The sequence below is a fragment of the Polistes dominula genome, unplaced genomic scaffold (assembly GCF_049000335.1).
Source record: "Polistes dominula isolate Pdom_NZ unplaced genomic scaffold, Pdom_raw_medaka contig_78, whole genome shotgun sequence".
Classification (NCBI taxonomy): domain Eukaryota; kingdom Metazoa; phylum Arthropoda; class Insecta; order Hymenoptera; family Vespidae; genus Polistes; species Polistes dominula.
The window spans coordinates 1,685,419-1,697,911 of record NW_028301042.1 but is presented as its reverse complement, the minus strand read 5'-3'; the positions used below and the strand labels follow the sequence as shown (position 1 = coordinate 1,697,911).

Here is a 12,493-nt window from a genome sequence, read left to right as displayed (position 1 = left end):
CCTATAAACGTATTTTCGATTTTCTTTCAAGAAATTGGAAAATTTGTATCCCTATATAATATCCCTATATATACCTACACGTTCACGTTCATGTGTATATTCATAGGTATTATACTTGTACTTATATATATATATACGTACGTTTATATACGTGTGTGTATGTGCAGCAAACATGATGAAGTCAAGAATCTATAGAAGCATATTTTCCATATTATACTTTTTGAAGTGAAAATTTCTTTAGAATCGGGGTGATTTGAAACTCGTTGAAACGGAAAAATGTGAAATTCGATAAAACGAAAATGCGATAATAAAAAAAAAAAAACAGCGAAACATCATTTTGTTTTTTTCTTTTTTTTTTTCATTACAAATAATACGAATAATATTATTAGAAAGCTGATAGTGTGTATGTATTTGATTTTTATTTTATTTTCAATGTAATTATTTCGATGAAATAAGATTATTGAGAAAAAAAAGGTAAAATCATATTAAATTAAAAAATAAAAAGATCGGAAAAATATTTTACAGAATATCGACTAATTTAATATATTATAGCTCATATATGTATATAAAACAAAAGAAAACAATTTAATAATTCAACGAACGTGGATAATTAAAAGTTAATAAATTTTTCATATTTGTTTAATTAAATTGTACGAATCATTAATTCCTTCGTATTTATAAAAATATGCGAACAATTTTACGATACATACTTCTCTTTCAATGTCAAAATAATCAATAAATCATATTTAATTATTAATTTTTTGAAATAAAATAAATAATAATAATAATAATAAAATATATAAACAAAAGTAAGAAATAAAATTGAAATTAAAAAAAATGTAATAAAATTATAACACGTTTAATATTCGTGAAAAGATTTCTACAAGGAATTGTTGTAAACAAACAAAAACAAACAAAAAAAAAGAGAAATAATAAAATATGAAATTAAAATTAACATGATTGTTATTTAAAAAGAAATATACAATAAATTATACAAGAATAAAAAATTGTGAAAATAATTTGTATTATTTTTAATATGTTAATTTTAAAATAAGAACAAACAAAATAAGTAAGACAATTAATATCTTCAACAATAAAATGTCTACAATTTAAACGATCCTGTACGTTTACTTACATCTGACTGAGAAAAGTAACTACTAGGGATAATAACACCAGAGGGTTTCTCAAGAAGACTAAGGGAGGGGGTGGGAAAAGGAGTAGGGGGAAGAAAAGGGTCTAAGGAAGAAGAAGTATCAGCCGGAGACTTATTGGTACAGTAATTACTACTAATAGCCACCCTCTCATTTCTCCCCCCTTTACCTCAATTTCCTCTTCCCTTTACCCTTCCTTCCTTCTCCCACCTCTTCTTCCTCCTCCTTACACTTTCCAACAACTGTCTACTTGATGGTGGAAAAGGGTCTATAATACATTCCCTTTTCTCATCTTACTTGCTCTAACAATTTCCCACTCTAACTCAACCCCTCCTCCCTCCTATCCCTTCCATCACCACCACCACCACCACCACCACCAAGTAACAGCAGCAGCATCAACATCAACTAACATCCCCCTTTTCTTAGTTTTCTATGGCCCTGTAGAGAATTCCACGTCGGTAAACATCCGGATCATAAATTTTTCCAAGCTTTCGTGGAATTTCGCGTACTTCCAAGGGAGAAAAGGATCCCCTTTTCGTCTACGACACTTCATCTCTCGCACTCTTGGGGTATTAAGAAACAGGAAAAGATATAAACGTTTTGCATTATGCTACCATGTGTTCCCATATGTTGCCATATGCTGATGAATCGAAATAAAAAAATAATATCTAACGTGTGTAATACATTTCTTATGTTTATTTAATAATCAAGGAAATTGTTTCAGTATTTTTCTGTTTACAATCTCCTCAAACTTATTACATCGAATATATGAATATTATTAATGATCATATTTAAATATACGATTATAACACGAATTGTGATAAGAACAAAAAGATATCCCTATTATTCACGATGGATAGTAGTAATTATAGAAAATCACATCCATTATGTTGTTTTCGTAAGAATCGAGGATTTGTCTGAACGCGTTCATCTTCCGGGTAACATTTCCCATTATCTAACACGTCGAGAATCACACAGCGATAAGGATAATCTCCGGCAGAACGTTTGTAACACGAGAGAATACGTTGAGTAACATCGAATCAAGATTTACAAGGATTTATATTTCAAATAATATTCTCTTTATTTTCAACGTATACTTTTTTGTCTTATCAAATACAAAATATTAAAAATAAAAATAAAAATAAAAATAATACAACAAAATTTTAAATAAAAATACTTAATTGAGAAGAAAAAAAAAAAGAAAGAAAATTCGATGAAGTAATAAAACAAAACAAAACTAAACTAAACTAAACTAAACACTTTAAACTCATTTATCTTGCCAACATCGTAACGCAAAGATGACATCGGAAAAGCTCATCGGGGAGAAGGCATCTAGCTTTTAAAGCAACGTCATCGCGTTAGAAGACTAAACCGGTGAAGAGATGCACGGCGCAGCAGAAATTTTCATCCGACGTGAGAATCTCGACGATAATGCTTGCCACCGTAAAGGAACATCTATACGTACCTGTAAAGTCATAAGACGTTGAAGGGGGAAATGGAGTAGGGGAGGGTTGAAAAGGAGGGGTTGTAGAGAGGCAGGACATTGAACAGTTCTCGGATGATTTACGTTAGGGGTGTCCTATCAACGCTCCTTATTCCCTTAGCGAGTCTACCCACTCTCTTTTACACATATACACATATACACGAATACACAATTTCGTATCAAGCAAGCAAGCAAGCAAGCAAGCAAGCAAGTTCATAGACGAGGGGCTGGCGTTCATATGAAATAGAAACATCTTGGATAGTGGTGGTGATGGGGATGATGGTGGTGATAGGGGGGGGGGGAGTTGAAGCGGCGAGCATAAGCCAACACTCGAGATATATTTTATGATGCTACATTTCCCTGACGGTAGAACCGGCTGTGTAGAAACAGCCACGAAGGAGTATCTCATACATCAGGGATGGTAGACCGTCTCTCCCCCTGTTCGGTATGGGAAAAGGGATTCTCCACCTATGAAACCACCCACTCACCTCCCTAAATTCCTCTCTCTCTCTCTGTCGCTACCCAGTTTCTCTCTTTCTATCTTTAACATCACTTTAAACCTAAGCTATTCATCCCAAAACACAAACCCTTGGAAACTGCTACAACACCACCACCACGACCTACACCAACTCTCATCGTCATCTCGACCATCTCTCTCCATTCCTTAAACCCCCTGTCTTCCTCCTGCTCCTCTTTCTTCTTGTTCTTATTCTTGTTCTTCTTCCGTCCTCTTCAATCTACCCCTAAAACCACGTTCCTAACATCCCCACACTCTACAACTACCACCACCTTCACCACCACAACGTTCTTGAGAAGACTTTTTACAAGACACTTTACGATGACGGTGGTTGAACACTTTGTCATAACCCAAGCACACCTTACCAAACTATATTGTCGAAATTACCTCTCGATCTTGACGCAAACCCCTTTTCGGAATCTTCACTGAGTTTATCCGAGAACTTGCTGATACTGTGGAACGTGTCCAACAGAAGAAAACCGATATTTACACATTTTTAGATGATAATATTATCCTTGAAATTGTTCATCATAAAAAATGAATAATAATTGTATAAAACTTGCATGTATAAGTATACATAAACGAGTTTTAAGCAAGAGGATGAATTGATAATTCAGGGAAGCCCTACCTTCCTACCCTTTAACCGATATTATTAAAGTTCCGAAATAATTACTTATGTGTGCCCTTTTGTGAACTTTTTAACCTGCCCTTATAGAAACTTTCATACCCCTCTCTATACTACACCACTCGAAACTTTCACCAGGCAGAATAGCAGGAGGAAGGGGGAGGGTGTTCAGGAGTAGGGGTAGGATGACGACGTCCTGAATATTTAATCGCTCTTTATAAGTGAAAAGGTGCACGGGAGAAGCTCGACGAAAGTTAGGCGTTGGGAATGAAATCGTTTCTTATTAAAATTCTTCATACTTTCCTCACCAGGTTATACCTTGACTCGATCCACTACAACGACTAGCCCTTTTTATACCTAAACTCTTTCTTTCTTCTTTTTTTTTTTTTGTTCTAGCAAAAGATACATCGAAGATGTCAAAGAAATATATGTTTAATATTACTTAGTAATTACTTTTTTTGTCTGTTGCTTTGAAAATAGAAAGTTATACTTTTAGATTAACCAGATCGTAATAACGTTTTAATTATGTCCTTCGTATTTCGAGCAGGTCTCGTTATTAATTTCTGGTCCTCCGTGTCGGGAGATTTGCTGTTACGACCTAGGAAGGTTCCTGCACGTTTGGGGATCCTGTTGAAGCTAACTATCTCTCTCACTCACACTCTCTTACCACTATTTCCGCTGAAAGTGCTAGGACCAGTACGACAAGGTGTGGAGATGGGAACGTGTTTCGAGGAACAGTGAAAGAGCTGAGAGAAACAGAGAGAGAGAGAGAGAAATATTTCCGGCAGGATGCACCTAGTGCACGCGTGATACGTCCGTCCACCCCCTCACCACCCAGTTATCCCCCACCCCTTTAATGCCGCACACGGCTCATCTTCGAAACGTTATTGCTCGCTGTCGCTATGTTTCTCTCTATGGTTCTCTGCAAATGCAAGAGAGAGAAAGAGAAAGAGAGAAAGAGAGAGAGAGCTACCGTATGCAAATTATTTTGAGTGCTAAATTAAACTAGCAAAACCGCGCGCTATACCGTGAGAGTAGAGGAGTGGGGAGGAGTAAGAGGAGTGGGAACGAGTGAAGTAGAGTGGGGATGACACGACGGGAAGCCAACAACAAGCGTTGATAAGTTTCTAGTAGAGGAGAGTGGCTCTACTCTCTCGTACAATACTGATTTTCCATTTCAAGTAATATCATATGCAATCATTTTCTTTTCCCCATACAAATTTATCTTACGTTTATTTATCAGATTGACTACTTAGTTATCGTTTTCATTGTCGTAAGAGAATCTATTGAAATATGTTTCTATTTAATCATTTATTTTAATGACTGTTGCAAATGAAACTTGTTTCATTCGTGTTTTGTACATTTGTATTATTATTAGATATATTTAATGGAATCATTATTAAAAATACAATCATCTGTTTCAATTTAAATTAAAGACACTAGGAATAAACTTTCTTACGGATTAAACTTTTTAATTAATAAACCGATATATTGTAATGTTCTTTTTTATTTAAATTATTCTGAATATATTTATATACATATACATATATATATAGATTATAAAAAGACAAAAGAATTAAAATGAGTTTTTCTATAGCTCTTCATTCACTCCTACCTTCCTTTTCTGACGATATTTTCTACTTTTCCCTTTTCCTCGTTATACAATCCCTATAGAAACCAGGTACGTTTTGCAAAGTCGTATTCCCCGGAGGTAAGCTACGTAAACCATATAGAAAAATAAGGAAGAAATAGAAATAGAAAGAGAACAAGAAAAAAAGAAAAAGAAAAAGAAAAAGAGAGAGAGAAAGGGGTAGTGGGGGAAGGAGGAAGAAGAAGAAGAAAAATAAAAAGGAGAGGGAACCTTGTGTAAGCCAGTAAAAGAAAAATTAAAGCAGAAGAAAAAAAAACGGCGAGATAAAAAGCAGAGGGGAAACCAACGAAAAAAAAAAAAAGGAACCAGAGAAAGAAGATGAGGAAAAAGAACGTATGGAAAAAGCCTGTTAAAACTTGGTATAACCAGTAACCATACCTAACAACCATATTCAACAGCACCACTACCAGTACCCAATACCGGTGCACCAAAAGCTTGTTCGTCACACTTTGTATGGGGATAGACCGATTTCTTTTCGTTTCCATGACGTTATTTAGAAAACCCAAGGTTGGAACTACAACCAAGTCTCTTGCATCGTTATCGTTTTACAGTTAGATAGCTCCAGGTGAGAACTGGTTACGACAATGTCTTTGTTGTTGTTATCGTTTTTTTTTTTACCAAAAAAAAAAAAAAAATATACGAGGAAGCTTCTACTACTCTATTATTTTAGCTGATGTCATTTTTCCTCGTTTTCCAGACAGTTTAGTCACGTGAGAGTTTTCGTAGAAAATGCAATGCGGATTTTGCGGTCACCGTGTAAAATAAATAATCTTTCTCTTTCTCTGTCTGTCTTTCTTTATTTCTTTCTTTCATTCATTCATTCATTCATTATTTCTTTCTTTCTTTCTCTCTCTCTCTCTCTCTTTCTCTTTGTTCTACTCATTTTAATCTTTTCTCGTAATGTTTTTTTATTCTTCTTCTTTTTCTTCTTCTTCTTCTTTCTCTTCTTCTTATTTTCTTTCTTCCTTCTCTTTTCTTTTCTTTTCTTTTTATCACGTCGTTTCGCTTCGTTTAGTCCATGCAGTTTTCGCATGCTGTTTCTTTCTCGATCGGTTTACCTCTCCGGGGGGTTTTATCCTGCGTCTCTTTTATATTTTCGGAAGTAGGTTTTTACGAGAGAAAACTTTTGTACGAAAGCTTTTCTACCATCTACCCGTGAAAGAAAGAAAAAGAGAGGAAGAGAGAAAGAGAGAGAGAGAAAGAGAGAGAAAACATTTTCTAATATTCCACAGAAACCTGGACGGTGATTAATTTAAACGTGCGTTCTTGTTACCCTCAGTGACAAACGAGTTTTAATATAACCATCTGTGTGTGTATGTATGTGTGTGAGTTTACAATGTAAAATAAAAAACAGAATATAAAAAAGTACAAGACGATTATTAATTATTATTATTATTATTATTATTATTATTATTATTATTATTATTATTATTATTATGAAATAATATATATAAATTATGCAGTCATTTAAATATATTCCGAAAAAATGTTTATCTTGAATATAATTTATCTACAAAATGAGTTACATGAGATAATTGTTCTCACAAAAGTATACTCTCAATCGAATGCTATTTTTTTAAATAAATAATTAATAAATTTTTGTCATACAAATTTGTTTTTATAATTTAAATAATATAATATTTCTTAAATAATAAAATACTCATTACCTATTCAAATTACTTTATAGAAAAATTTAAAAATTATTCACACACATTACAATCAAATATAAATTATTAATATTACATAATATATAATATATATTATATAAATAATATTAAATATATTAAATATTAAATATTTTATATAATAAAATTAAATATTATTAATTAATAATATTAAATATATAATAAAAACAAATACTATATAAATACTCCTATAACTCATATTGTACATATAAAAGAAAATGATTTGATTTATACATCAAATTTATCAATTATATTTATAACTATATAGAGTTGAATTAATGAAAAAGTTAAAATTCTCTAAGGGTAGTAGTATTTAACGAATTCAAGGGAACATAGTGAACTGATGAAGTCTCAGTTCTCACGTTCTATCTTTCGGTATATGCAAACCCAGTTCTCTACAAGTTAGTAAACTGCTGCTGAAGGTATTAGAACGCGTTACATGAAGACTGCAGTCTTCTCTTCTCTTCTCTTCTCTTCTCTTCTCTCTCTCTCTAATACATACTCTCTCACACTCACTTACACTCACTTCCTAAAAGATGCGGGAACTTAACGTCAGGTTAATCCCCATCTATGAACACAATCTTCGAGCAAAGTCGAAATTCCTTCACTGCCATGTTAATCAGACGTAAAGAAGTTTGATTGGCTTTGAAATAGGATCGATACACGCCCCTCTCTCTCTCTCTCCCTCTCTCTCTCTCTCTCTCTCTCTTCAATCTAACATCATATCCCTTTAGGCTCGTTAACATGACGTTGATAGGTACACGTTGATGTATGAGATTTCCTATTCCTTATCTATCTATCTATCTATTTCTCTTAACCCTTGATATCAACATTTTCTTCACTTTTCTAACTATTTGATACCTTTCATCTTCAAACTTTCTAACTAAAGCGTGTAACTTAGATATTCAATCTATTTCAAGTCTAATAGAATTTCTATTTGCACTTTTAGATATGATAGGAATATTTCCCTTTAACCCACCACCACCTCCATCTCCACCTATTTTCTATGAATTCTAACTCATTAATTAATTTATTTGTTATATCCAATATTAAAAATATGTTCATATTGAATGATATCTAATAAGATTGGTTTTTGATTAGATCAACGTAATTAGAAAAGTTCTAAATAATTATTGGGTAAATTAGATATTCAATTTATATTTCAAGTCTAATAGAATTTCTATTTGCACTTTTAGATATGATAGGAATATTTCCCTTTAACCCACCACCACCTCCGTCTCCTCCTATTTTCTATGAATTCTAACTCATTAATTAATTTATTTGTTATACTCAATATTAAAAATATGTTCATATTGAATGACATTCAATAAGATTGGTTTTTGATTAGATCAACGTGATTAGAAAACTTCCAAATAATTATTGCATTGTCAAATAAAGCATTGATTGTTTAATATTAATTAACAACTAATTAATCAATTATTATTAAAATTTAAAAAAAGAAATTTAGTTACCAACCTAACCTATCAAACGCCTGATATTATGGTTATAAGATAAAATCTAAAGTTTATTCATAACGTAAAAGTTAACTTAATGATAAAAATGATTAACATTTTTCGAATGGTTTGAAAAAAAAAAAAGAAAAATGATAACTATAATCGCAACAGAAGCATCGGTTTCCCTCAAGCATAATCTTCTGGCACCATGCCCGACAAACTCTTGACGAATTGCTCATGGTGATGCAGCTGCGCCATACCAGAACGTTTCCCTTTTACTATGCCTGCTTGCTTGCTTGCTTACTTGCTTACTTGCATGAATGTCTACCTAACTGCCAAATTTCTAAATTCCAATGTCCATGGGTAATTCGTCTCCAGTTGAAATAACTAACCAAGAACTCCTTTGTCATCGACACGATCCCAAATGAACGATCTTCCAAAGACACCTAACTTTGTCCTCCCCAATGTTTGTTCATCATTCACCAATTAATCAATAAAATACATCAAAATGTTACAGTGTAATATCAAATTTAATATTAACAGTTTAATTTAATATTTGCATATTAAAGTTTATGTGTTAAAATTGAATACACACTGTAGGAAATAAAAAAGTTTTGGTAAACATAGATTAAAAAAAGTCAAACGTTTCTGAAATATATCATAAAAATATTGAATAAATTTTGTTTTGAACACCCTCTATATAATAACTATTCTAATGTAAGTAGAGTTCATTAGATTATTAAGATAATTGTTAATTAATCGATACATGTGTCTATTGTTGTTTAAATGCACTGAATATAGGTTAGGTGCACCATCCTCCTCGAAATTCACTTTCAGACTCACACGTTCTTCACGATCTCAAAATACTTTTATTAAAATATTGTTTATATGACTTTCCGAACGTTGCACATGTGCATAACGAATCTAATTTACCTAATTAATAGAATTTAAGATTATAACGTTCAAACTTTACCATATTTGTTTCATTTCAATGTAAATATTTTATCACTGTTGCCCAATGAAGACTTCAATCGTCAAATTTACAAGTAATATAAAAATAATGTGTAAAGATATTAAAGTAATTAATAAGATAATAAAATAACAAGTGTCTGTTGTTGTTTAAATGAACTGAATATAGGTTAGGAGGTGAATTTTGAAGAGGATGGTACTATGATCATTCTGAGTTTTTAGTAAACGCTTGATTTTTCAACTTATGTTTACAAAAACTTGTTTATTCACTACAATTTATTCTACATATCATATAAATAATGAATGATTTTTATGATTTTTTTATTGGATACCCTATATATATATATATATATGTATACACTTATTGGTAATGTAAGTTTTCTTCGTAATACTAATACCATACTCTTGTTTGAATCGATACGATCTTTGATCCAATGAATATTCCGCAGCACGCTTCGAGTATACCCTACGTCTAATTTTATTGCATAAGTTAGAATCTTGGAAATATTAGTCCTCTGATAGAAATTAAATTACCTTTGGGACTGAATATGATATGACGTCAATCTTACACGTATACAAATGTACATATGATATATGCTTGCTTGTGTCTGTGTATAATTATTATAGTTTCTAAAATAATTACGAAATCATTTATCTTCTCTTTTATATCTTTGTTTAAATAACATGAAGTTTCATTATTTATCTTTCATTTTTTTTTTTTTTTTTTAATTATCTGCTCCCCATTTATGGCAATTTTTGTTCGTTGTTTATTGTAAAAGAATTATTATTACATTAAATGCAATTAATTATTGAAGTATTATTAATATTTTATTATTCTTTAGATTATAATATTATATATTAATTATATTAATTAAATTAATATATTAAACTTGATGTATAAGAATTATTAATATTATTTAATTAAACAACTAACAAATTAATAAAAAATTTACACCCAAAAACAAATGATTTATCATTTTAATTGATCTATCATTCGTATTATTTTGTTGTTGTTATATTTGTTAAATAACTTTGATATTTTTCTTTGTTGTTTTGCTAAATAAATTGACCATGTTTCAAATCTCTGTTTTGTATTCGTCGAGATTGAAGAATAATCCTAAAAAACGAATCTGACAATGTTCGAATATGTAAAATCGCGTTGAAAATTTTAGAAAAAATATATTAAAAAAATAAAAATAAAAAAAAATAGTTAAAAGAGAACTAAACAAAAACATAACAACATTGTCTACACTATCCATGCATACCTACCGATCAACAAAAACCATTCGATTTGGGTGGGAAAACAAGCTAAACTTGCGTCACGAATATCGTTCGTTCGTTCGTTCGTTCTATCGAAATACCAGAGCTTATTTTCAATATCCTTAGGGAACTACCACGATAGATATAATATAGTCGGGATCGTTTTCTTTGCGTACACTATGCAAAACTTTCTAATCAAATTCCTTTACTTTAATCAGTTTTATTTTATATTTCTAACTCTTTCCATTTTCTTTTCTTTTCTTTTTTTGTTTTCCATTTCATTTCAATAATTTCACATAATTTCATGATAAATCATTGAACAAAATAATCAAATATAATTAAAAATATTATTTTTGTACTATTACATATATATACATATATATTGAAATATAAATAACGTTTAAATTAATTTAACGAAAAAACAAACTACCTACCAAATATGAAATTTCATAAGAATATCTTTTAAATCTTAAAAGAAGTATAAAAAATAGAAAATAAAAATATACATATAAATATAAATAATAAATAATAAAATAAATATAATAATATAAATATGCAATTATTATTCGAAATTTATTAAACATTAAACTATGACCACGAAAAAAAAAACAGAAATATATCTTTAATAATACAATAAAAAATTCTAGAAATTATTCAAACACTTTTACTTGACTAACAAATATTTTATAAAAAAAAATATATATATATATGTATAAATAATTATAATTATCGTTCAATCTTAGTAATAAAATTATATAAATTATTCAAGTGACCAATCTTTGGTAACTCACCCTATATATACGTGTGTCAAAGTTTTTGTGTGTATACACATATATATATACATACATATATATATATGTATACTTTATATATTCAGGAAGTAACTCCTTACCTAAGTACACAAATGTATAAAATAGATAAGAGAGTAACGTTAGCTTTAGTTTCATCATAGTCCAAAAGGAAAAGCTACTCTTCAAGTAAACGATAAGAGAAATTCGATACTTTACGTCGATATTTAATCGAACTTAGGAAATCGGAAAGTACGAAGTAAACTTGAAAGTCACTTCAACGTGTTCCACCCCCCCCCACCCTTACTTTTCATCGTTCTAGTACTCTCTCACTCACTCTTACTACTTTGATCGGTAAAATTCTATACTTTAAAGTATATGCAATACATTATATCGTAAGTTTTGCAAATGTCAACTCGATATTAAAATAAAATAAAAAAAAAACAAATATTATTTTACTTTATACATCAGTCACACACACACACACACACTTTTCAAATTTTCTAATCGATACAATAAAAAAAAAAAAAAAAAACATTTTACTCGCGAAATCTATCAAAAGTTTATTCATAATAAATTTCTGTTAAAAATTGAACAGAAGTCATTTAATACTAGAATATTATTACCAAGAATATATGAAAATATTACTGAAGTATTTGTGTATTATTAAGTATGTATTATAAATATGAACATATATGTGTACCTTCAGAAATGCATTTACAATTTTCATGAGTTATTCTTAAAAAAGAATGACTCATGTGCTCGTTAATAATTTATTTCAATAATTACAACCAGTAGCTCGTGCCAATTAGGACCTTTCATCCTCGACATGATTGAGCACTGGAGGAACTTTAAAGTTTTTGACTTACTCGTTACCAATGTTATATAACATATATGTAATATTTTAGAA

General features: G+C 30.4%; 1 protein-coding gene across 9 annotated transcripts in view; it reads left to right on the top strand.

Annotated features, from left to right (window-relative positions):
- The window catches only part of LOC107066761 (TWiK family of potassium channels protein 18), a 269,165-nt gene that overhangs the window by 246,949 nt on the left and 9,723 nt on the right, over positions 1–12,493 (top strand). The gene's annotated exons all lie outside the window — the stretch shown is intronic.